At 43.3% G+C, this 23,105-nt stretch overlaps 3 non-coding genes across 3 annotated transcripts; 1 reads left to right on the top strand and 2 right to left on the bottom strand.

Moving 5' to 3' along the window:
* Positions 1–8,889: 8,889 nt before the first annotated feature.
* Positions 8,890–8,961, bottom strand: trnag-ucc (transfer RNA glycine (anticodon UCC)). The gene has a single exon. It is a non-coding gene; the product is annotated as a tRNA-Gly (tRNA).
* A 653-nt stretch (positions 8,962–9,614) lies between these two features.
* LOC138227149 (U4 spliceosomal RNA) lies at positions 9,615–9,756 on the top strand. The gene has a single exon (XR_011184851.1). It is a non-coding gene; the product is annotated as a U4 spliceosomal RNA (small nuclear RNA).
* Positions 9,757–10,178: 422 nt separating this feature from the next.
* trnag-gcc (transfer RNA glycine (anticodon GCC)) lies at positions 10,179–10,249 on the bottom strand. Its single transcript has one exon. It is a non-coding gene; the product is annotated as a tRNA-Gly (tRNA).
* Positions 10,250–23,105: the final 12,856 nt, after the last annotated feature.

Genomic DNA, 23,105 nt, shown 5'->3' with positions numbered 1-23,105 from the left:
AGCAAGCCCTGCTGCCGCTGCGTTCTTGCTACAATCTTACCTGGATCGCGAGGCGCCGGCGGAAGCCTATTTCAAAGTCGTTCTCCGTTTCAAAAAAACATTTCCAAAATACAAGCCTTGCAGACAGACACACCTCAGAGGACTTAAGGGTGGCTTCATGTCGGAATGATAAAGTCTCCCCGTCCGGACAAGAAAATGCCACTTTGTTACACACAAAAAAAGACTTTCAGAGGCTTCCCGGATGTTTCCACCAGATTAAAATATTCACCGATGCAATGTCCATTCTGGAAGTCTGGTTGAAGCGGTTGAAGCGGTTTAGTCGGGATTTGTTCACCATCTCTGTTGCGCGTGAGTTTTATTTTCAGGTCTACGCCATTCAGTAGTCCCAGTGGGCAAAAGACGTATAATATACGTCTATTAAACGCATACCTTAGACGTCTAAAAGTGGTCTACAATTCGTCTAGAATGAAATTCTAATATACGTCTAAAGTTATACGTCAATTATACGTCTATGTTTAGACGTTCATTATACATAAATGGTTGGAGTTCTATTATACGGATAAATTTAGAGGACTATTATACATATATGGTTGGAGTTCCGGATAACTTTAGAGGTCTATTATACGGATAACTTTAGAGGACTATTATACGTATATGGTTAGAGGTCTATTATACGGATAACATTAGAGGTCTATTATACGTATATGGGTAGAGGTCTATTATACATCAAAGATAGATTTTATAGGCGTAGAAACAAGTAAACCAAGCCAATGATTAGGTTTAGAAATGTATTCTGAAAATACACATTCACACCTGAAACATATGTATTTCAAATTATACATGGTATACAATCAATCAACAATCAACATATGGGCAATAATCATAAAAAACACAACTAGTCTTAAACTTCAGCTACAAATTCTGGTAACATGGCAATATACAGTATAGTAATGACAAACACAAAACTAATTACTTTAACACACTAACTCAAAACCACATTTTGATTCAAATATACATTTTAAAATGTACAACTTCTATATTTCCAAGAAAAAAAAATATTTCAATGGAAGTTAAGACAATTTTTGTCCACTATTTGCAAACCCTGTCTAATTGTCCTAATAGTTAGAACCAAAAACCTATTATTTTCAGTGTCCAGATCTCCTGGCCCCCTGCCTTGCATATGCATTCTTCAAGTAACACATTGCGTGCTCCTTTATTTCTTTTTCTGTTGATGTAGGGTGGGACTTCAGCACCGCAGCTAGGAGAAAATTGTATAATATTACTTCCCAAATAAATGATGATTAATATCTTCTTTAGTATAATCTAAAAAATGAACGGTTTACTAAGCTCAAAGCTGAAATAAATGTATAAAATTTGGCTTGCATCATAGCAGTTGAGCAATAAAGTCTGTCCTAATTAAAGAGTACCCAAAGTTTGAAAGTACAACATAGAATAAGAATAAGAGAAACGGCAAAACGATTTTGTGTCATCTTCCCCATTCACACTATTTTATGTGCCATTTTTTGCTTATTCACATACTATTTTAATCAAAATAATATTAAGAAAGATCTGTATGTATTCAGATAGTATTATTATTGTTCATACTTACTCGTCAAAAGAGGATTGCTGAGATATTTGCAGATATACTTCTACGTTTGAAAAACGTGTCCAAAATGGTGACCAACGAATACTAGCAATGCATTGTGGTATATAACCGGAAAATATGCTGGGTTCGATATTTTCTCAACGTATGCGTTTATTAATGTTGTCGATATTATGGTTGAAATTTAACATTGATAATACATCGCGGCTATGTGCCCCCTGCTATGAGCTGATGTGCAATTTTAACGCATGCAGTTAGTAAGGATCGGTCACTGTTGTATAGTATTATATATAATGACATTATGGAATAGGATGGGGACAGGCCTGGCATCACGGGGGGAGGGGGGAATGTCGCCCCTTCAGTTTTGGGCAAAAAGATTTACCTAACTTAATTTGCGCCCTAAAAAAATAGTTGTACTTTGTCAATGGTCAGACAACACTAAATGACAGGAACAGTCACTCAGTCTGTTTGATGGGCAGGAGGGCTATCCGTCCAGGAACTGCACATATCAGTGTCGTTATTGAGTGTCAACATTACGATCCTGTTTGCTCAGGTGGACCGATTCCTTGCAGTAGTTTATCATTATACTTAAAATCGTTATATAACTAGGACTAGTTATAGCAGTCTGTGCTTTCTGTTGGTTTTACAACATTTTTTTCTTAACGATTCAGAACATCCATGTAGCTGCAAAAATGAACGCTTATGGTACTTTTCGCTCCAGGCAATACAAACTGTGAGAGTGACGAAAAATGTGAAACTGAACTTCATCGCAAATACCAGATTGCTAGTCGTTATCTTCTATCATGAAGCACTAGTCAATGGCATAGCTGCGAGATTTCATTTGGGTAGCTGCACCGTACAGCTCCGTTTCAACCGAAATATCATCCCCCCCTCAGAATTTCAGACGCCCCCCTACAGATTTTTCCCCGGGCACCGCGCACTGATGGGGGATGGGGTGTCCAGGAAATGGTATCAACTTTTGTCAAGAAAATAAAAATAGAAACTCTATAGGCACTCAAACATTTTACTGTTTTTTTTCAGGCAGGTGGCAAGACCCCCTCAGCAAAACCCTTGTATGCCAAGCTGTGGGCATTGATTCGTCGAATATACGTATATTTACTGCGAAAATATGGCTATACGTATATATACGTCGCCTCGACGTATAATCAACGTCGAATTGCAACCGTAAAATCGACGACATGAATAAACGCATATATAACGTCGAAAACACGTCTAACACAGTGCCTGAGGCTTTTTACTGTATGTATCGTGTGTGCCGCAACTAGGAGTATACGGCACTCTGCACAGTGTACGAAGTAAATTATTTTCGCAGCAATTAATTTACACGTGTATAATAAATATAGTAAATATAATAAATTAATTACTGCGAAAATAATTTACCGTATTTTTGCCGTAAATATACGTATATTCGACGAATCAATGCCCACTTGGGTAGTTTGTCCTGAAAAAACAGGTCTGCATGAATGTGACCCAGGAGCTCCAGTTTTCGACTTTGCGTTGTGTATGGTGCTCTTTTTTGGAACCCCTGATTGGGACCATCCAAAATTGTGGACTCGTGTTGACTGGCTGTGTCTTTGTAAAAGAGCCCTGTTGAATACTGCGTCTTCAGCGTCTCGTCACTGTAGTTCAGGACAGACTCTATAAAGGCTCTGTAAGGATAGCAGTTGTTGCTCTGGCTGATCAATCGGTCTCCTACGGTGATGTCAACCTGGCTGAAGATGGCTGTGATGGGGTAATTCACCAGACTCACACGGGCTGCCGCATCAATGTCCTGACCGTCTGCTTCTGTTATTTTACAGGTCAAATAGAGCAGGGTGTTGTTTAAATCTAAATAATCTTCTCCGTTGCCGGCGACGTAGAACTCCAGAGGTGCGTTTTCTGTTAGGGCTGTGAGGGGTGGAACATCTATGTAAAAGCTTTTCTCGATGCTTGTTTGGGTAGGCGCTAATTGAAATATGTCCAGCTCCGACTTGGCGCATTCTGCAGACCCGCCGTGAACAAAAGCCATATTTAAAATATGTCTCGTTTCATGTCTTGTTGATTGTGGTGTGTCACGCCCTTCTTGGTCGACCTGAAGCTTTTATGAGTTGACTGTCTGCGCTTAGCCGTTCTTTTATCAGGTTTCGGAGGCCCCCGACGGTGAGATGATGACGTCTGTCTTTTTCTCTTGACAACCCTGCGGATGTATGCTAGACCCGAACCTTCCTGCTGATGTGCATCCACCTTAAACATGGCAGCGATTGTAACGTTGCTGACCACGTCTTTGGCGATGTTTTTAGCCGCCGATGCCATGTACAGCTTAGCTTTTTCAAACCCGCGTTTCAGAAAAGGCAGGCTTTTCTAAATAGCACTCTGAAAATACCCCCGATACCCGCGCCGTACTGAACCGGTAGCCCTGAAAATCCTGGTAATCCATAACAGCCTGTTGTTTGTAGTAGTGCGTATACAGAGAAGGATCCCCGTAGCTCTTGATGACCGTCATCCTTTTAGATGTTTGTCGCTTTCACAGGTCTGAAATGCAGCTTGACGATGACCTTTCCAAATGCAAATGACACGTGTTCGTTTTGATCCGTCTTTATTTCAATAGTGATGTTGTTAAAATGGTCGATGCTCACCGGCACGTAATGGGGTTTGTCGTACAATACTGTGACGAATTCACCATCCACGCCTCTAAAGGGCACACAACACAAAATTGGTGCGTAGACGTCGCCTATTAACTGGTGTTCTATGATATCGGTGTATATATACATGGTGTTAAATCTGCCAGTCATATCGACGGGGTGCGGTGATTTTACACCCACGACACCCGACTTGAAACCCAACATCCTCGCCAGGCGGTTATGCACCTGTATAACAATCCGTTTATCACTAACAATCCTTACCGACCGGCTAATGGGGTTGTACTTAAGACTTACAGCCGTTAACTTGGATTTTTCCACAGCCGTTTCATTGCAGTTTCATTTCATGCCAAGAGCTGCTCGATGTTGCTGTAGTACCCTCTCGGTAAGATACAGGTCCATATAGTCTTGAGCTCATCACTGACGAACAGAAAAACTTTGTCTTCATCAAAAGTGTGTAGTGTATGTGGATAGTGCAGCTCGACCAGGCCCACTTCCCAGCTCCCGTCCAGGGCAATCGCCTTTGCCAGATGCTCTGTGAAGCACGCATTGGTGTTCTTTGGAAACATCTTTGAGGATGAATTACTGGTGGCATTTTTCACCACCTCTATATGTCTCGGAGCTCGGAAGCCTTTACCCAACTATTGAATTTATCGCTCCAGCCGCGCCACTTTACCAAAAGCTGTTTGTTTTTGCCACGACCCCTGGCTGCTAAAATCGTTTGGATGCGGTAGACGTTCTCAACATCAGGGTTTATCTTCTGTAGCTCTTCTGCATAGAAGGAGCCCTTAATATCGTCGCCTGCGTAGTCCTGCAGTTTGTAATAGGGTCTCAGAGCCGAGGTCCGCTCTTTGACAATGAAAATGCGCCGGCTTGTGCAGAGTATAAGCAGCCTGGCCGGACAACCACTCGGCCACCCGGCCGCGGCTGGCGCTGCTCACACCCCGGGATCTCGCGGCCCTCACCAGACTCCCCGCGCCGACGTAACTACCCGATTCCCTAGGTTTATAATAGAGCGCACTCAACCCCGCTGCAGACATGGTCCCCTTCCAAACCAATACACACTTTCACACACCTAAAGCGAGGGATGTGCCACCATGGGGCTTTGGGACCTTGAGGCTCCGGACCGACCGGCCGGGGGGGAAGACGGGAGTTCCGACCCTTAACGACACACCATTGGCTCCTGAGTCAATAGAGTCATGATGTTTATGGCTGACATCATTTCACATTGGTGAATTTTAAGCTAAGAAATAAAAACATTTACAATGAAGATACCATTGCTTAATTTTAAATGCCTTTAAAAAATAAATACCTCCTGAGAATAATTTGCCACTCCCAGATCCTTGGTAAGGTACTGTTTGAATCCAATCAGGAGAGGAGCATCCAGGGAGTGCTTTCTATAGAGTCCAGCTTGAGCCACTCTCTTCCGGAGAGCCTGCTGATACTTTTTAACTACTCAGGGCCTGTAAGGATATAAAACACCGGTTTAAACATTTTATACCTATAAGACAAATAAGAATTTTAGTAAAAAATAGATACATCTGAAAAATAAAAAGTCTTACTGCTGATAGAATTCTTCAGAGCTCACATCTTCCCCTTCCTTATCCGCTTCTGTTTCAGTTTCTAGAGCAGCCTCTGGCATCTCTTCCTCCTGGACAGCGGCCTCTTGTTCAGGGCCGCTGGAATGCAGGTAGATTCTTTTCAACATGCTTTTACATAATATGTTGTAACAATGATTTCAAAAAGAAACTACAGAAGCCTTACAGATTAAAAATATCTCACCTTGCCAATGTGTCTTCAGGCTTCCCATGTACAAAAAGGCCCAAGGACTCTAGCAGTCTTAAAACCACTATCCTGTTTGCCTCACCAGACACGATCTCTATTCTGTGGTAATCCACGATGACCCCGTTCTTCAGGTGATTCATCATGTCCTCCCTCGCCTGTTGAGAGGCCATCCTGATCTTTTCTGCCGTGGCGTGCTTCATACACGCCCTCTTCAAGTGAGCAGGAAGCTGATCAAAAGTATTCAGGCACATCTTGCACACCAGAGGAATCCTCGCGGGTTTCCTTTGAAAATAAATAATACCATCTGTGTATAGAAACAAGCTAAGACTGATTTCTTAAATTATCCTTAATTTTCTCTCTCATAGTTTGAGCATAATGATTTTATTGCATTTATATAAGAATTGCTCATTGCTCCAAAATAAATAATGGTTTCATAAAAAAGTCAACACTTACTTGGTCTCAGTCACAGACTTTCCAATAGAAGCCATTGTGGAGTTCAGCAACTGCAGGTCCTAGAAGTGGGAAAGGAATTTTAAAAGAGAAATTGAATTACAATACAGAAGGAATGGCTGAGGGATCACTGAAATATATATATACACAATTTCCAAAGACTGAGTCCATATAGAAACAACTACCTTTCATTTTCAGTATAAGAAAAAAAAACATTATCTTCCAAAGCATCATAAAATTGTCCCTTCTTCCAGACCCTACTTCTCTCTTGTAGTAGTACAGCAGACCTTTCCAGGTGAGCAGATCACAGAGTCCGAAATGAGCTTCCTCCATCAAGCAAAGTACCTGAGCATGACTCTGTCTTCATAAAAGCGTCCCTGTAATAAAGAAATTAAATCCGAAATCAAGAGGGCAGTTGCCTACTGAAATACAAGAAGTCATCAATTTTAACCTAGCAACACATTAAAGGCTGCATCTATACAAGTACGATTCTAGAAATGCTCACCAGATTACGTTTTAAGAAGGAACTGCGCCTCAGGTTCCGCCGAGATCTTAACTCGGATGGCAGGATTCAGAGTCCGGAGTGCGGACTGATGGCGCACGGAGGGTCCACATACTGTGGATCCCTCAGTGATCTTCCGCGTATTCAAACCGCCAGCGTGTGACTCCCCCGTCCCCGTGACCTCATTGCTCTGCTCTCTCCTCTGTGCAGCCGAGCCCGACGCACGGTAAAGTGAAAAAAAAGATGCCCTCAACGTGAGATTTACTCTGGAGCGAGGATAGATGTTACCTTTTTATCATTGAACAGGATGTATGTGATGTGGCGACTAGGTTCAATTTTGTATCCTCTTTAAAAGATTAAGGACTGGGGTGAGCGTGATTTACCACCCTTTCAGCTAAGAACCCGACTTGCGCACCGTTTAAGCTGCATAGACTCGGTCGATTAACTCGTCTCCGTTAGCAGGGTTAAGGTTAAAGAAAAAAAACATTGCTGACTTCTTTTTTTTTGCTAGCCGCTAGCGCTGATTAGCAAGGTTTGTATTTCATGTTTTGCAAGTTGCATCCATTTTAAGAAAAACAAGTCGCGTTAAAGATTGGAAATGAATACTTGCAAGTCTAGCCGTAGGCGGTTGTCCATAAGGACCAGTTCTGTTTGAGAAGACAGAACAAAGAAAGCACCGCTGAGATTTGAACCCAGGATCTCCTGTTTACTAGGCAGGCACTTCAACCAACTAAGCCACGGAGCCCCAGGAGCACTGTCCTTTTGCAGCCACTTGGACACACCACTCAGACACATCTGCATTCGGTGTGTGCTCCGCCTGCTCGCTGAGCAAGTTGCCACATTTACATACAATAGCAACATCGACACCAAGAGAAAGGATGACAAATGGCTTTTATCTGGAACTTTTCATGTCCAAGGAGCTCAATGTGCTTTCTGTGTACAACAGGGCCACTGAACTCCACACTGGCCACTGAACCACAGCAGTGGCTTGCTGGCTTGACATCTCCCAAGGAAAATGTTGAAATCGCATGTGGAACAGGAAAATGACCCTCGAGTACGAGGGAAAAAAAAGAAAAAGATCATCTGGAGCGCGCCAACCCATGTCCAGACAGCCCAGTTTCGTCGACAAGGTGGCTGAGTGGTTAAGGCGATGGACTGCTAATCCATTGTGCTCTGCAGGCATGGGTTCCCATTCTCATCGCTCTCCATGTCTGACACGTGTGCCTGTTCGATGTTGGCCCTCCTGTCGTTTGCTCCGGTGCTAGAGCTGTAAATTTTCTAGCGGTGGCTGAACATGGTATAGTAGGCCAACGTCGGTATCGAGCAGTGACAGTAACAGTACTTACTGCGCCCCATAAGAAATCGTTTGTCCCTGTTCAAAAGAGATTGTGCGATGTCCTGTGGGGTTTGCAAAGCAAACCTTTGACAGTTTGAAAAGAGGAATTTATTCTGCTTCCTGTGCGTGCAGTAGTTACAAAGTTGAACGTCTTTACACGATCTGCTGAAGTTTTCAGTGGGCGGGCTTTGTCAGATGGCTTGGAAAAATGCAGTGTTTCGGCTCGGGAAACATCATGAGCAGTGTCCTGCATGTTTTCTGTGTATAGCTGTCTTTTAACGCATACAGAATTCATTCGAAATCATTGATTTCTCCAATTAACAAGGGTCCCTTTTTGAACCTGCCAGAAGCATTCTTTCAATGTAACAGATTTACTCCGGGGAAAGGCAGCATGACATTGAGAGTAGCTCAAGCTTTCAGCACCTGTATCGGACTGCGTGCATGCAGACACCGCTCAGAATCCCCTGTAAGATTCTCCTTCAATTCCGTTTTGCAGTGCTTTAGCTCTTTCAAAAGGCTTCGCTTTGCTAGTCACAATCCAAGGCTCATGACAGCATTTAAAACCAATCGCCACTGCGTCGGCCGGGAATCGAACCCGGGTCAACTGCTTGGAAGGCAGCTATGCTCACCACTATACCACCAACGCACGCCCACAGGAGCCCTGCAGGACACCACCAGAGAATGCTCACGATTTCGGAAGCTGTCTCCGGGACGTGCTGATTCCACACATCCTGAATAAATCATGATATTGTTAGTTGCTGTAGCTAGACGTTCAAATGAGTTTCATGGCCAGATGGACTGTTTCTTCCAGCGGTATAGTATTGCAGTGAGACAGCACGATGCCTGCAAGACTATGTCACGCTAAACGCCACAGATTGTGTTTGTCCGTTCGTGTCAGTCGTCCTGCAGCCACGGGAAGTGGGACACAAACATGCTGCAATGCTTTCAAGACGTTAGGATTTGTTTGTGTAACATCCGAGAAGAGTACTTGTGGCTTGAATGTGAACTGTACGTGCCCGCCCCCTTTCCTCAGTAGTGCATGAGTTCCTCCCGGCATGCCCTTCGTCATTGTTCTGTCATCTTGTATTTAAAGGGTTGTATTTCTGCTGCTGAAAATAAGCAACGGTTTTCTCACAACTCCCTTTGTTCCCAACGGAGCCCTTGTCTGTCATGAAATTCTTCAAAACCTCAAGCTAGAAGAAGAAGAAGACGACAAATATGAAGCGTTACCGCAAGGACATGCCATGAGACGATCGATAACGATTTCCATAGGATCCCCGCGGTTGCCTGGCAACCGTCAGCTTTGCGCAGTGGCAGTATCGTAGCCTGTGAGGTTTAGCCAAGGTGCGATTATTGCTAGTTGAAAACTTTTCCCAATACCCCGCTTCCGCCGGTTTGAAATACAATCGGCGAAAGCGATTTTTGACAGTCTCGTCAGAGACTGAGCAAGGTGTTTAAAGACAGATTTGGTCATGGTGACATCATGGTAGAAAGAAACGAGCTTGTTACGTCTCAACAGAAACGCTCTTTAGCTCTTTCAGCGTTATGCAGAGAACAGCGTCTGTCGAGATCACTTTTGAGTCAGCGCGAAACGCTGTGTGCTGTCAGTTTGATTTCATATTGCTCGTAGCGGCGCCCGGCTTTTGTCTGTCAAACGTTAGGTTGCACTTCTTCATGCTACATCGTCGGCATGAATGGAGCTTTTTAAACGTCTGTACTTACTGCGCCCCATAAGAAATCGTTTCCCTGTAGCTCACCCTCATCCGGGTACTGACCTGGCTCACACCTGCTTAGCTTCAGTGGGTTTTCAGTTGCGAGTTGCAAGGGGATGCAAGTGATGGAGCCGCTCGCTGCAAAAGCCACTGTATTGGCCGGGAATCGAACCCGAGCCTCCCGCGTGGCAGGCGAGAATTCTACCACTGAACCACCAATGCTCAATACCCGGGCCTTCAAAAAAGACGCTTTTTTGGTGCTCTGTGCAAAACGCGTTGACATCTGCTTCCAGCTGCAAAATGCCATTCGCGGACGCTGAAGAACTTATTTCCAAGGCAGCGGGTACAAGCGATTGGGTGTTTTAAAACCACCAGGAACAGCAAAGAGGCGCGCTTCTTTGCTTGCGCCGAAACACACCGACTGGAGGCGGCCAACGTAGTCGGCAGGATTTGAACCTGCGCGGGGAGACCCCAATGGATTTCTAGTCCATCGCCTTAACCAACCGGCCATGACTACAGAAAGCCCCACCGCCGCTGCATTCTTGCTACAATCTTACCTGGATCGCGAGGCGCTGGCAGAAGCCTATTTCAAAGTCGTTCTCCGTTTCAAAAAAACATTTCCAAAATACAAGCCTTGCAGACAGACAAGCCTCAGAGGACTTAAGGGTGGCTTCATGTCGGAATGATAAAGTCTCCCCGTCCGGACATGAAAATGCCACTTTGTTACACACAAAAAAAGAATCAACAACAGAGAAATGCCCACAAGCATTTGAAAAGCCGCACCACGTCGCACTTGAAATAGCTCTTACGTTAGTGATAGACGCAGGAATCGCCTTTCTATTTACGCTCTTACCAACGCGATGGAAAGCAAAACAAAGCAAAGCAGAGCAAAACAAAACGAACAAACAAAAACCCTCACGTCCCGCACTTGCATATAACGTCGTTACGTGCCCAAGCGGTATTGTACGTCATCCTAGCACTGCACCCCGGGGCGTACGGTATATGGGAACGAGCACACGCCAGGAATCGTCTCGAATCACTCCCTACAGCTGTAAGGCGCCTTGAAGCATGCACCCCCAACATTCTTTTTTGCGCATCTGTGAAAGGTAAACTCTTGAGCAAACTCTGAACCAGCTCAAAGGAAACTAATCTGATTAGATGTTACTTTGAGTCATCATTTAAGGGACCCTTGTTAATTGGAGAAATCAAGGATTTCGAATGAGTTCTGTGTGCGTTAAAAGACAGCTATACACAGAAAACATGCAGGATACTGCTCATGATGTTTCCCGAGCCGAAACACAGTGCGTTTTCCCAAGCCATCTGACAAAGCCCACCCACTGAAAACTGTAGCAGATCGTGTGAAGACGTTCAACTTTGTAACTACTGCACGTTCAGGAAGAAGAATAAATTCCTCTTTTCAAACTGTCAAAGGTTTGCTTTGCGAATGGTGCAGGACATCGCACAATCTCTTTTGAACGGGGACAAACGATTTCTTATGGGGCGCAGTAAGTACAGACGTTTAAAAAGCTCCACTCATGCCAATGATGCAGCATGAAGAAGCGCAACCTAAAGTTTGCATTCCTAGCACTGTTGCAACCTAGCACTATTGCATTCCCTGCATCAGTAGCTAAAAGAATATCATTTACGACTCATGTTAATGCAGTTTCAGAAACCAGACTGAAATTTCTCAAGTATATTATTTGAATCCAGATACGATTGACATTGGGCAACAACTATTCTCTCAAGACTTTTAGATTGAAATGGGACCTTTGAGACAGGCCTGTAGTTGTTAAGAACTTGTGGATCCAAATTTGACTTCTTAAGGAGCGGTCTAACAACCGCTACCTTAAATTGATCAGGTACAACGCCTGACGCAAGCGATGCATTCATCATACTAATTATAGGTCCTGCCAGTCCTTCAAGGGAATCTTTGACTAGCTGAGTGGGGATGGGATCTAGCGAACAGGTGGTTGACTTTGTCTTACGTCTGTGTTCATGAGTCCACCATAAGAAGAAATCTGAACAGGAGTGGTGATCATGCGAGGTCACCACGGAGGAAACCACTGCTCTCCCCCCCAAAAAAACCACCCTGCCCCTCTCAAGTTTGCTAAAGACCACATGGATGTTCCACAGCAACTCCTGGAACAATGTTCTGTGGACAGACGTGACAAAGGTTGAACTTGTTGGTAAATGTGCACAGCGTTATGTTTGGAGATAACAAAACACTGCATACCAACTCCAAAACCTCATCCCACCTGGGAAGCATGGCGGAGGCTGTATGGCTTGCAATCATCGAGAATCACCCAGGCTCACCCAGCATCTCCTGTTTACTAGGCAGGCGCTTTAACCAACTAAGCCACGGTGCCCCAGGAGTGCCGTCCTTTTGCAGCCACTTGGACACACCACTCAGACACATCTGCATTCGGTGTGTGCTCCGCCTGCTCGCTGAGCAAGTTGCCACCTTTACATACAATAGCAACATCGACACCAAGAGAAAGGATGACAAATGGCTTTTATCTGGAACTTTTCATGTCCAAGGAGCTCAATGTGCTTTCTGTGTACAACAGGGCCACTGAACTCCACACTGGCCACTGAAGCACAGCAGTGGCTTGCTGGCTTGACATCTCCCAAGGAATATGTTGAAATCGCATGTGGAACAGGAAAATGACCCTCGAGTACGAGGGAAAAAAAAGAAAAAGATCATCTGGAGCGCGCCAACTCATGTCCGGACAGCCCAGTTTCCTTGACGAGGCGATGGCAATGGACTGTTAATCCACTGTGCTCTGCACGCATGAGTTCGAATCCCATCCTAGTCGCTCTCCATGTCTGACACGTGTGCCCGTTCGACATTGGCCCTCCTGTCGTTTGCTCCGGTACTAGAGCCGAACATTTTCTAGCGGTGGCTGAACATGGTATCGAGCGTAGGCTAACGTCGGTATCGAGCAGTAACAGTATTTACGTTCCGCTGCTGCCAAGTGGCTCTGGGTTGAGATTGCGTTTTCACTTACTTGCAACGCAAACGGAGAAATCGATTTTTGACAGTCTTTCGAGAGACTGCGCTAGGTGTTTAGGCATAGACTTTGTCAGTTCCCCCTGGGATGATGGCCTCTCAAATAGTTTGTGATTCCTCTAGACGTTTATACAGTAGAAGCCTGCTTCGTGGCTTAAATCCAAGCTAAGGAAACGAGTTAGCGGTCTGTTACGACCCCAAGTGTCTAGGGGTAAAGGGGTGTATCATTTAGGATAATTCTTTTGGAAGCAGGGGGATTCTGGTGAGGGACTAGGAAGCGTGATAAGGGTAAGGAACTAGAGTGGTGCCAAAGAAAAGAAAATAAACAAAATGGAGCTGGCTAGGACAGTGAGGGAAAGCTAATCTGACTACAAAAGAAACCCCGAAACACACGGTCTTCGGCGTCTTCAACACCCTAGCTAACCTGCACTGACTACCCAAAACCATACAAGACAAATGGCACTCACCCGTACTAAACTAGCGTACTAATACAAAGTCAACTAAGTGTGTAAAGTGTACCCAACAACCTAAACTAACCTTATATACAAAAGTTCACACAAAAACACAAGTGAACCAGGAATACAAATAAGGGAAAACAAGAGTAATAAACAGGAGCAGGGTACAAAAGATCACAAAAGTTGAACATGTAACACTGGGGCAAGGGAATGACAAAACAAGGAAGAACACACAAACAAATGAAAGTACAAAGAAACTAATGTAAACCAACAAAACAACAAAGCCGAAGCTGTACGAAAATACACAAACACAAAGCAAAACAAACCAACAAACGAAGCCGAAGCAATAACAAGAAGCAAAGCGAAGCAAAGCGAAAACCAAAACCGAACGGGACCGAATTCAAACGAAAGGCCTCTTCTTTCTGAAAGCCTCCATGTTATATAGTGAATAAGATGTGTTCTGATTGGCTGAGGGCTGTTTGATGATGACATCATATTGAAACAGTGGTGTGATGGTTGGCCAATGGGGAAGGGAGAACAATCAAGGGTCAACAGTGTGGACATAACAGAAAAAACACACACAGAACACTCTCTGGGACGTAACACCCCCACCCATAAAAACAAACATCTAATGTTTGGACAATGAAGACAAAACCAATCAAACAATATGCTATACTCTACCCCCAGCCAGGTCATTTCCAAGAATAAGAGTTACCCCTTTAACAGGTAGCGAAGGACGTACCCCAACTCTAACAAATCCAGTTACTAAACCACATTGTAGATGTACACAGTGTAAAGGCACTTTCATAAAACCCATTTCGATGCCTTGAACTAATACACTCGAACCACAGAAAGATTTATCAGATAAAGGCAGTGCATCCACAACAATAAATGACTGGGCTGCTCCAGTATCTCTTAATATTTTAATTGTTTTCTGGTCTTCTGGTTTACCTGTTAGCGAAACGAATCCTTCCATAATAAATGGTTCATAACTAGGGTCAGGGAGACTGTTTTCACTAGACAAAGGAATAGCAGAACGGGAAACAGTCTTAACAAACCCAGCACTCTTAGGTTGTTGCTGTTGCTGCTGCTTACGTTTTAGGGCCAAACAATCTGCAATTATATGACCTCTCTTGTGACAATAAAAACATTCACGCTCCTCTTTAGAACGTGAGGAACTAGTTTTTACTGGGGGAGACTGAGACTGGGAACTTAGAGTAGACAAAGTCTTCTCCGCACGCACAGACATGAAAACATTCTTATGAGTGAGCACGAACTCATCTGCCAAAACAGCGGCTTGCGATAAAGTAGTTACTTTTTGCTCATTCAAATACACAACAATGCGTTCAGGCAAACAGTTCTTAAATTCCTCTAAGAGCATTAACTCACACAATGAGTTAAAGTCACTCACTTTACTGGCTACAACCCATTTATCAAAGAGAGTGCCCTTCTCTCTAGCAAATTCAACAAATGTCTGGTCTGACACTTTACGATGATTTCTGAAGCGTTGTCTATAAGCCTCAGGAACTAATTCATAAGCCCGTAAGATAGCAGCTTTCACAGTATTGTAATTCAAACTTTCTTCTAAAGAAAGTGTAGAACAAACTTCCTGAGCTTTGCCCACTAATCTACACTGCAAAAGCAGTGACCAAACCTCCTTAGGCCAACGAAGTGATGTGGCAATTCGCTCGAATGCACCAAAGTACGAATCAACTTCCGTCTCCCTAAACAGAGGAACTAAAGCAATGTGCTTACTTACATCAAAGGTGGTAGAGAGTGGATCTTGCAAAGGAGACACGCTAGAGGCCTCGGAGTGGGTCGGCTGCACAGCAGGAGCATTCTTTCGTGCTTCTAGCTCAAGCTGTCGGAGCTTAACCTCTTTCTCCGCCTCGATCTCCATCTTACGAATTGCAAGGCGCAATTCAAATTCTGCCTGGCGTACTTGGGCTTTTTCCTGCGCCTCCATGTGCAAGCGGGCCAAATGAACTTTCAGACGAGTATTGCTTTTTGACCCGGTGGAGACCGGAGAGAACGGTTCAAAGGGAGGCAAGGTGGCCTTGACCTCAGCCTCCACTAAGTCTTCAGCCACCCCCTGCACCTCGTCCTGTTCTTCCACCACCATAGCAGGTTTAGCACCAGCCCCAGGAGAACCGGCGTACCTGCTCGTTAATGCAATGACCTCTAACTCTACCAACCTATCCATCACAGCTCTCTTGACGTCCCTTTTAAGAGCTTGCGTCGAAACCTGAATCTGGAAGTAATCAGCAATTTGGAGCAATTCGTCCTTCCTACACTTATCCAGCTGCTCAAAGGAAGGTTCCTCCACAAACTTTCGCAAATCAAAAGTAGCCATAACTACAGTACCTTGCCAAAACACAATCCACAAATCAAAATCCTGTACCAACACCAAAATTCTGCAACACAAAAAAAAATCCTTAGGACGGGAATTTGATATCCCGGACGACCCCCAATAATGTTACGACCCCAAGTGTCCAGGGGAAAAGGGGTGTAACATTTAGGATAATTCTTTTGGAAGCAGATGGGTTTTGGTGAGGGACTAGGAAGCGTGATAAGGGTAAGGAACTAGAGTGGTGCCAAAGAAAAGAAAATAACAAACAAAATGGAGCTGGCTGGGACAGTGAGGGAAAGCTAATCCGACAACAAAAGAAAACCAGAAACACACGGTCTTCTGCGTCTTCAACACCCTAGTTAACCTGCACTGACTACCCAAAACCATACAAGACAAATGGCACTCACCCGTACTAAACTAGTGTACTAATACAAAATTAACTAAGTGTGTAAGTGTACCCAACAACCTAAACTAACCTTATATACAAAAGTTCACACAAAAACACAAGTGAACCAGGAATACAAATAAGGAAAAACAAGAGTAATCAACAGGACAGGGTACAAAAGAACACATAAGTTGAACATGTAACACTTGGGCAAGGTAAAGACAAATCAAGGATGAACACACAAACAAACGAAAGTACAAAGAAACTAACGTAAAACCAACAAAACAACAAAGCCGAAGCTATACGAAAATACACAAAAACAAAGCAAAACAAACCAACAAACGAAGCCGAAGCAATAACAAGAAGCGAAGCGAAGCGAAGCGAAGCGAAGCGAAAACCAAAACCGAACGGGACCGAAGTCAAACGAAAGGCCTTTTCTTTCTGAAAGCCTCCATGTTATATAGTGAATAAAATGTGTTCTGATTGGCTGAAGGCTGATTGATGATGACATCATATTGAAACAGTGGTGTGATGGTTGGCCAATGGGGAAGGGCGAACAATCAAGGGTCAGCAGTGTGGACATAACAGAAAAACACACATAACACACACTGGGACGTAACAGTGCCGGCGAGGGGGAGCTCACCCTGAGGTCTGTGCGGGTTCCAATGCCCCAGCATAGTGACGGAGACGCTGTGTTGTAAAAGGGTGCTGTCCTTTGGATGAGATGTAAAACCGAGGTCACAGCGCTCTGTGGTCATTAAAAATGACCACCAAAACCTTTGACAAAAGCTCTTGGTAATTGATGGTCTTCAATAATGCTCCTCCTTTAGGTACATTTTAAATCAGCTGAAAAATGCTGTGAAATGGGGGGGCACTTCAGGCCAGTGTAGGATTTGGGTTACAAGAACCATGAAACTGCATGAGAAAGCCCGTACACTGAATTACACAGCTTTCTATTCAAAGGAGGACAAAAGAAATTCCCTGAGTTCGATTTTTTGCAGCACAGAGAGGACCACTGTCGTGAGGCCGGTTAGCTCAGTGGGTTAGAGCGTGGTGCTAGTGACGCCAAGGTTGTGGGTTCGAGCCCTGTACGGTCCAGGTGAGATGGGTTGTCATGCAACGCTGCTACATAGTGCCAACAGACAATTAAATGACAAAAATGAAGAGAGTTAAAGCAGCTGGAGAGGTTCTCTTACAACTTTTGAGCTGACACAGTTTTGGAAAATGTTTCCTTCACGCTGCACTGTACCACATAATCAGCCAAGAGTCTCCAAAACAAAACAGAATTGACAGTCATATAATGTCCATTAACCCCGGCTTAAAACGCAGCATCATGTCTGCCATCATAAGAATATGAGTCCAATATTTTAGAATATAGTCAGAATGACTTCTAACCTTACCTGTGGTGTCTTTAATCCCTATTGTTCAATGCATGGTGTACGTACTGCATACATGTGTCTTGAGAATGAGGAATGGGCCCCTGAGACAGTCATTTACCTGTTTCACAAATGATCATATTTTACTAGAGATTCTGTATGGGATTCAGATGTGCATTCGGACAGCAATCCCTTTCAAGAAATGATACGTTCTGGATGAGATCAGTGGTGCTGGAACACTGTATTTAGGATGTGTTTGCAGTGATTGTGTGTCCCCTGCTTCAACGCAGTGATATATAGATGTGCTCCTGTAATTTATTGGTACATGCCCAGGGCAGTAAGCAGTCTGAGGATTTATTTCCAGACGGCATAGAGCAGTGAAGCAGTGAAGTAGTGCAACACACTGGATCATTATATTATTAGAATCTATTCTATTTAAATTATTACATTATACACAATTTGAGTTCATTTTAAAAAGTAAAAGGTAATGAAAGGAATGCATTTTCGTAAGAAAGATAATACCGATATGCATGTGATAATCTTCCTTATATCATGTAGTGCGTCATTTGGACACTTTGTGGGCTTGAAATACAAAGAAAATCATGTTCTATGGTACAAGATAAATACAAAACTTAAGCTTTTATTTTAATTAGATTTGTTTATAAAGCATAAGCAATCATTTATTACATTAATATATCTGAAAATAACATTTTAGACTCATATTATTACATACAGGTCTCTAGCTTCAACACAGTGCTATATATATATGCTCAGTGATTTATTGGTACATGCCCAGGGCAACAATCAGAATGAGGATTTATTTCCAGATGGGCTACAGGTAGTGTTGTGAAATACTTCAACACACTGGATCGCAGATTTAGACCCCCTGCACTCTTACTCCTTAAAAACCAAAGAAATGAAGATATGTAGCAATCACATTGTAACAGGGGTGACAGTGACTTAATGCTTATACTAGTGGACTTCTGGTACCTTTAGGGTACGGTGTTCCCTGAAGGGCTCTCAAACCCCACATTTCAGATGCCTAGCTGTATCGCTGATGTGTTGCACCTCAGAATCACTTTTAAACCTTACCTCTGGTATCTTTAATCCCTATTGCTCAACGCATGGTGAAAGTATTGCATAATTGTGTCTGAAAATGAGCAATGGGCACCTGAGAGACTCATTTGCCTGTTTCACAAATGATCATATTTGACTAGAGATTCTGTTTGGGATTCAGTTGTGCATTCTGACAGCAATCCCTTTCAAAAAACGATACATTCTGGATGAGGTCAAAGGTGCAGGAACACTGTATTTAGGATGTGTTTGCAGTTATTCTGTGTCTCTAGCTTCAACACAGTGATATATATATATATGCTCACTGATTTTTTGGTACATCCCCAGGGCAATAATCATTTTGAGGATTTATTTCCAGATGTGCTAGGGGTAGTGTTGTGAAATACTTCAACACACTGGATCGCAGGTATAAACCCCTTGCACTCTTACTCCTTAAAAACCAACAAATGCAGATATGTAGCAATCATATTGTAGCAGACACTCATTTGCCAGTTTCACAAATTATCATATTTTACTAGAGATTCTGTTTGGGATACGGATGTGCATTCTGACAGCAATCTCTTTTAATGATTTTACCTTATCGCAGCTTTGCCCTTCTTGCCTCTTTGGACAATATCTCTATCTTGTGGTCGTTGTTGGTAATTTCTAGACAATATCTCCATCTTGTGGTCGTTGTTGGTAATGTCTTCTCATGCCCTTTTTTATTTCAATTCTCTATTAGTTGATTCTAGAATCTCTACAATAGAGTTGAAAACATCAGTTTTATAGCAGACAATAAGACATTATTTATAGTCCAATTAGAAATTTATTACCCTGTTTTTAACATAATAACAAATTAAAATTGATTAAAACTAAGTTTGGAACACCAGGGAACATAACAAATGATTTTTAGGAAAACCATGAGGTTCTCTGTGTCCGATGCCTGCAAGGGGAGAAAGCTAGAATCCTTTGATTTTTTCAAAATTTGAAAATAAACATCATATAACAACAGCTTTCATTCCTAGGAGTGAAAAACAACCATTTTTGAAGACATAGTAGTTTCTAAAACACTACAATAAGTTAAAAACAACCATTTTATATTACATTATTTTTTGTGAAATTAGTCATTTTTTGCACTATTTTTAATAAAATCTCTAATTAAAAGTGATTAAAATTAAGTTTGGAACAACAAGGAACACAAAAAAAAAATATTTTAAGGAAAAAAATGATGTCTTCTGTGCCAGGTGCCTGCAAGGGGAGAAAGCTAGAATCCTACCCAGGCTCCTGGAGCTCTGTCCTGGCTAAAGGAGGGTGAATCCATCCCCTTCAAAGCTCCATGAAAAAATGATATTTTTAAATTTGAAAAAAAAAACATTATAGAACAACATCTCTTGGTCCACAGAGAGCAACAATCCAACTCTGAACAAAATCCATTGACTGATCCCCGAATCCTGAAGTTTCTTCGCATGATATCAAGCTTGCAACCACTTTCTGGAAAACGAAGAAAAAGGCCAAAAATGAAAAAAAAGTTATCAATTCTAGAGCCTAAGAGGAAAACAAGACAAATGTATATCTCCAAATAATTTTATGTGCTTCAGAAGAGCCCAGGAAAGTTTTTTGCATACATGAAACCACGCCCGTTTGCACGTAAGCAGACATGGTTGCACAAACGACTGCATGAAAGCACGCGTGCATGCAAAGTCATCCTGTTGAGCATTTGAAAAGCCGCACCACGCCACACTTGAAATAGCTCTTACATTAGTGGTAGACACAGGAATCGCCGCAGGAATCAAAATTGAACCTAGTTGCCACATCACATACATCCTGTTCAACGATAAAAAGGTAACATCTATCCTCGCTCCAGAGTAAATCTCACGTTGAGGGCATATTTTTTTCCACTTTACCATGAGTCGGGCTCGGCTGCACAGAGGCGAGAGCAGAGTAATGAGGTCACGGGGACAGGGGAGTCACACGCTGGCGGTTTGAACACACGGAAGATCACTGCGGGATCCACAGTATGTGGACCCTCCGTGCGCCATCAGTCCACAGTCCGGGCTCTGAATCCTGCCATCCGAGTTAAGATCTCGGCGGAACCTGAGGCACAGTTCCTTCTTAAAACGTAATCTGGTGAGCATTTCTAGAATCGTACTTGTATAGATGCAGCCTTTAATGTGTTGCTAGTTTAAAATTGATGACTTCTTGAACTTCAGTAGGCAACTGCCCTCTTGATTTCGGATTTAATTTCTTTATTACAGGGGCGCTTTTATGAAGACAGAGTCATGTTCAGGTACTTTGCTTGATGGAGGAAGCTCATTACGGACTCTGTGATCTGCTCACCTGGAAAGGTCTGCTGTACTACTACAAGAGAGAAGTAGAGTCTGGAAGAAGGGACAATTTTATGATGCTTTGGAAGATAATGTTTTTTTTTCTTTGAAATCGAAATGAATCAGAATATCAGTGCAAAAGACAAACTCTTGGTTTGGTTTAAAAAGATATGGTTTTAAAACAGACAAAATGTAGTAAACAGGTGTTTCTCACTTTTGGAAAAGAATGGACCGGGGGTATTTTACTAGTTGCAGTGCTGATCTCACTGGGTTACAGTCCTGCAGTGTCACACGAGGGCCAGTGGCGCAATGGATAAAGCGTTTGACTACGGTTCAGGAGATTGCAGGTTCGACTGCTGTCTGGCTCAGGTCGTTTTTAAACGCATCGGGCTACTCCCCTAAGTAGTCTGTGCTACTTACTGCATTGTAATCGTACTCAGTAAGAGATTTCCTTCATGTAAATGAACTGCACCTGACAGCTTTAGAAAAACACCTGGGCTCAGTACTGTGCTGAGAGCTCAGCTTTGCTGTTCTAATTAGCACGCACTGCATCGGCTATGACCCGAACTTTTCAATTATTCAGATCAGTAAGTCAACACGTAGTCCACATGAAAGGTAGAAATATTCTCTTGTCTGTCTCTTGTTTGTATAGAACTGAATGTCCCTGACAATGTACTGTTAGTTTTAATTGAAGAACGGCATTTGTGTTCAAATATACCAGACAAGTTTACGTAACTGCTCATGCGACACTCAGTTGTAATTAGTCAAGAAATAAACAACAGCTGCAGGTCGAACAACAGCTGCAGGTTTGATTCAGAACGTATCATATTGCAGCGCCTTTTACTTCCATTGACAAATGATTGAGATTCGAAGAGAGATCCTTCAGACCAGCAAGCAAACCCACGGCTATTTCGGTTTTCTATCTAGGCAACGTTGGTGTCTGCAATAGCATACATGATAGCGTGATGCAATTTCTGTGGCTACATTTGTTGCACGTCATGCACAGTAAGAGTGTTTCTAACACCAAATACAAAGTCAACAATTAGCGATCACGCCTTCTCCTCAGTTAACCCACTGAAACCCTTGCTGTTAACAGTTCTTTACGAGCACCCACATATCGTGTCGGTTCTTTCAGCTTTATTCATTAGGTTTTCAAAGGCATACGTAGAGCACCAGAGGTCCTAACCCAAGATGTGTGGTTATCTGAAGGATTGCTTTCCATGGCAGCGGGTCCAAGCGATTTAGCGTTTTTATAGTACAGGCACAGGGACAAGGTGACGTGCGGCAGACGCCAGAGTAGGCAGGTTTCGAACCTGCGCGGGGAGTCCCCAGCAGATTTCAAGTCCATCGCCTTAACCACTCGGCCACGACAAAAGCGAGCTCACTCCCGCCGCATTCCTCCTATAATCTAACACGGAGTGCGAGGTGGCTGCGGATACGTTTTCAAAGTCGCTCTCCGTTAAAAAAAAATAAATACCTTTGACAAAATACGTGCCGGCAGACAGTCACACCTCAGAGGGTTTAAGGCTGGCTTCACGTTGAAATGATAAAGTCTCCCCGTCCGGATGTCAAAATGCAACTTTGGCAGACAGAAAAAACATCAACAAACCACAAATGTGGTCAAGGATTTTACAAGCTGCACCATACTGCACTTTCAAATGCATTTACATTCCTGTTAGACGCAGGAATTGCCTTTGTTTTGCGCGCTTACGAACGCCATGGAAAACGAAACAAAACAAAAGCCCTCAGCTCCTGCACTTGATTATAATGCCATTTCGTGTCGAAGCAGTAATTTACGCCATCCTACCACTGCAACACGGGGAATAGAGGGAAATGAGCACAAGCTACGAATCGTCTCAATCGCTCCCTAGAGTCGTAAGGCGCATTGAAGGGTGCACCCCCATCATTAATTGTTGCGCCTCTGTGAAAGGAAAGCTCTTGAGCAGTCTTTGAAACAGCTCAGATCAAACACTTGATTGCTTCCATGCGCATCTGGAGCCCATTTCTTATTTTCACTTCACGCCGCCCAAAGCATTTCTAAAACAGGAGATTCGCGTTTAGGAATGCGCCCTGCCCTACAAATAAAACAGGTCTACGGGTCTGAAACCTGCTCCACGGAAAACAG

The sequence above is a fragment of the Lepisosteus oculatus genome, unplaced genomic scaffold (genome assembly GCF_040954835.1).
Source record: "Lepisosteus oculatus isolate fLepOcu1 unplaced genomic scaffold, fLepOcu1.hap2 HAP2_SCAFFOLD_258, whole genome shotgun sequence".
Taxonomy (NCBI): domain Eukaryota; kingdom Metazoa; phylum Chordata; class Actinopteri; order Semionotiformes; family Lepisosteidae; genus Lepisosteus; species Lepisosteus oculatus.
This window is presented reverse-complemented; position numbering and strand designations above follow the sequence as displayed.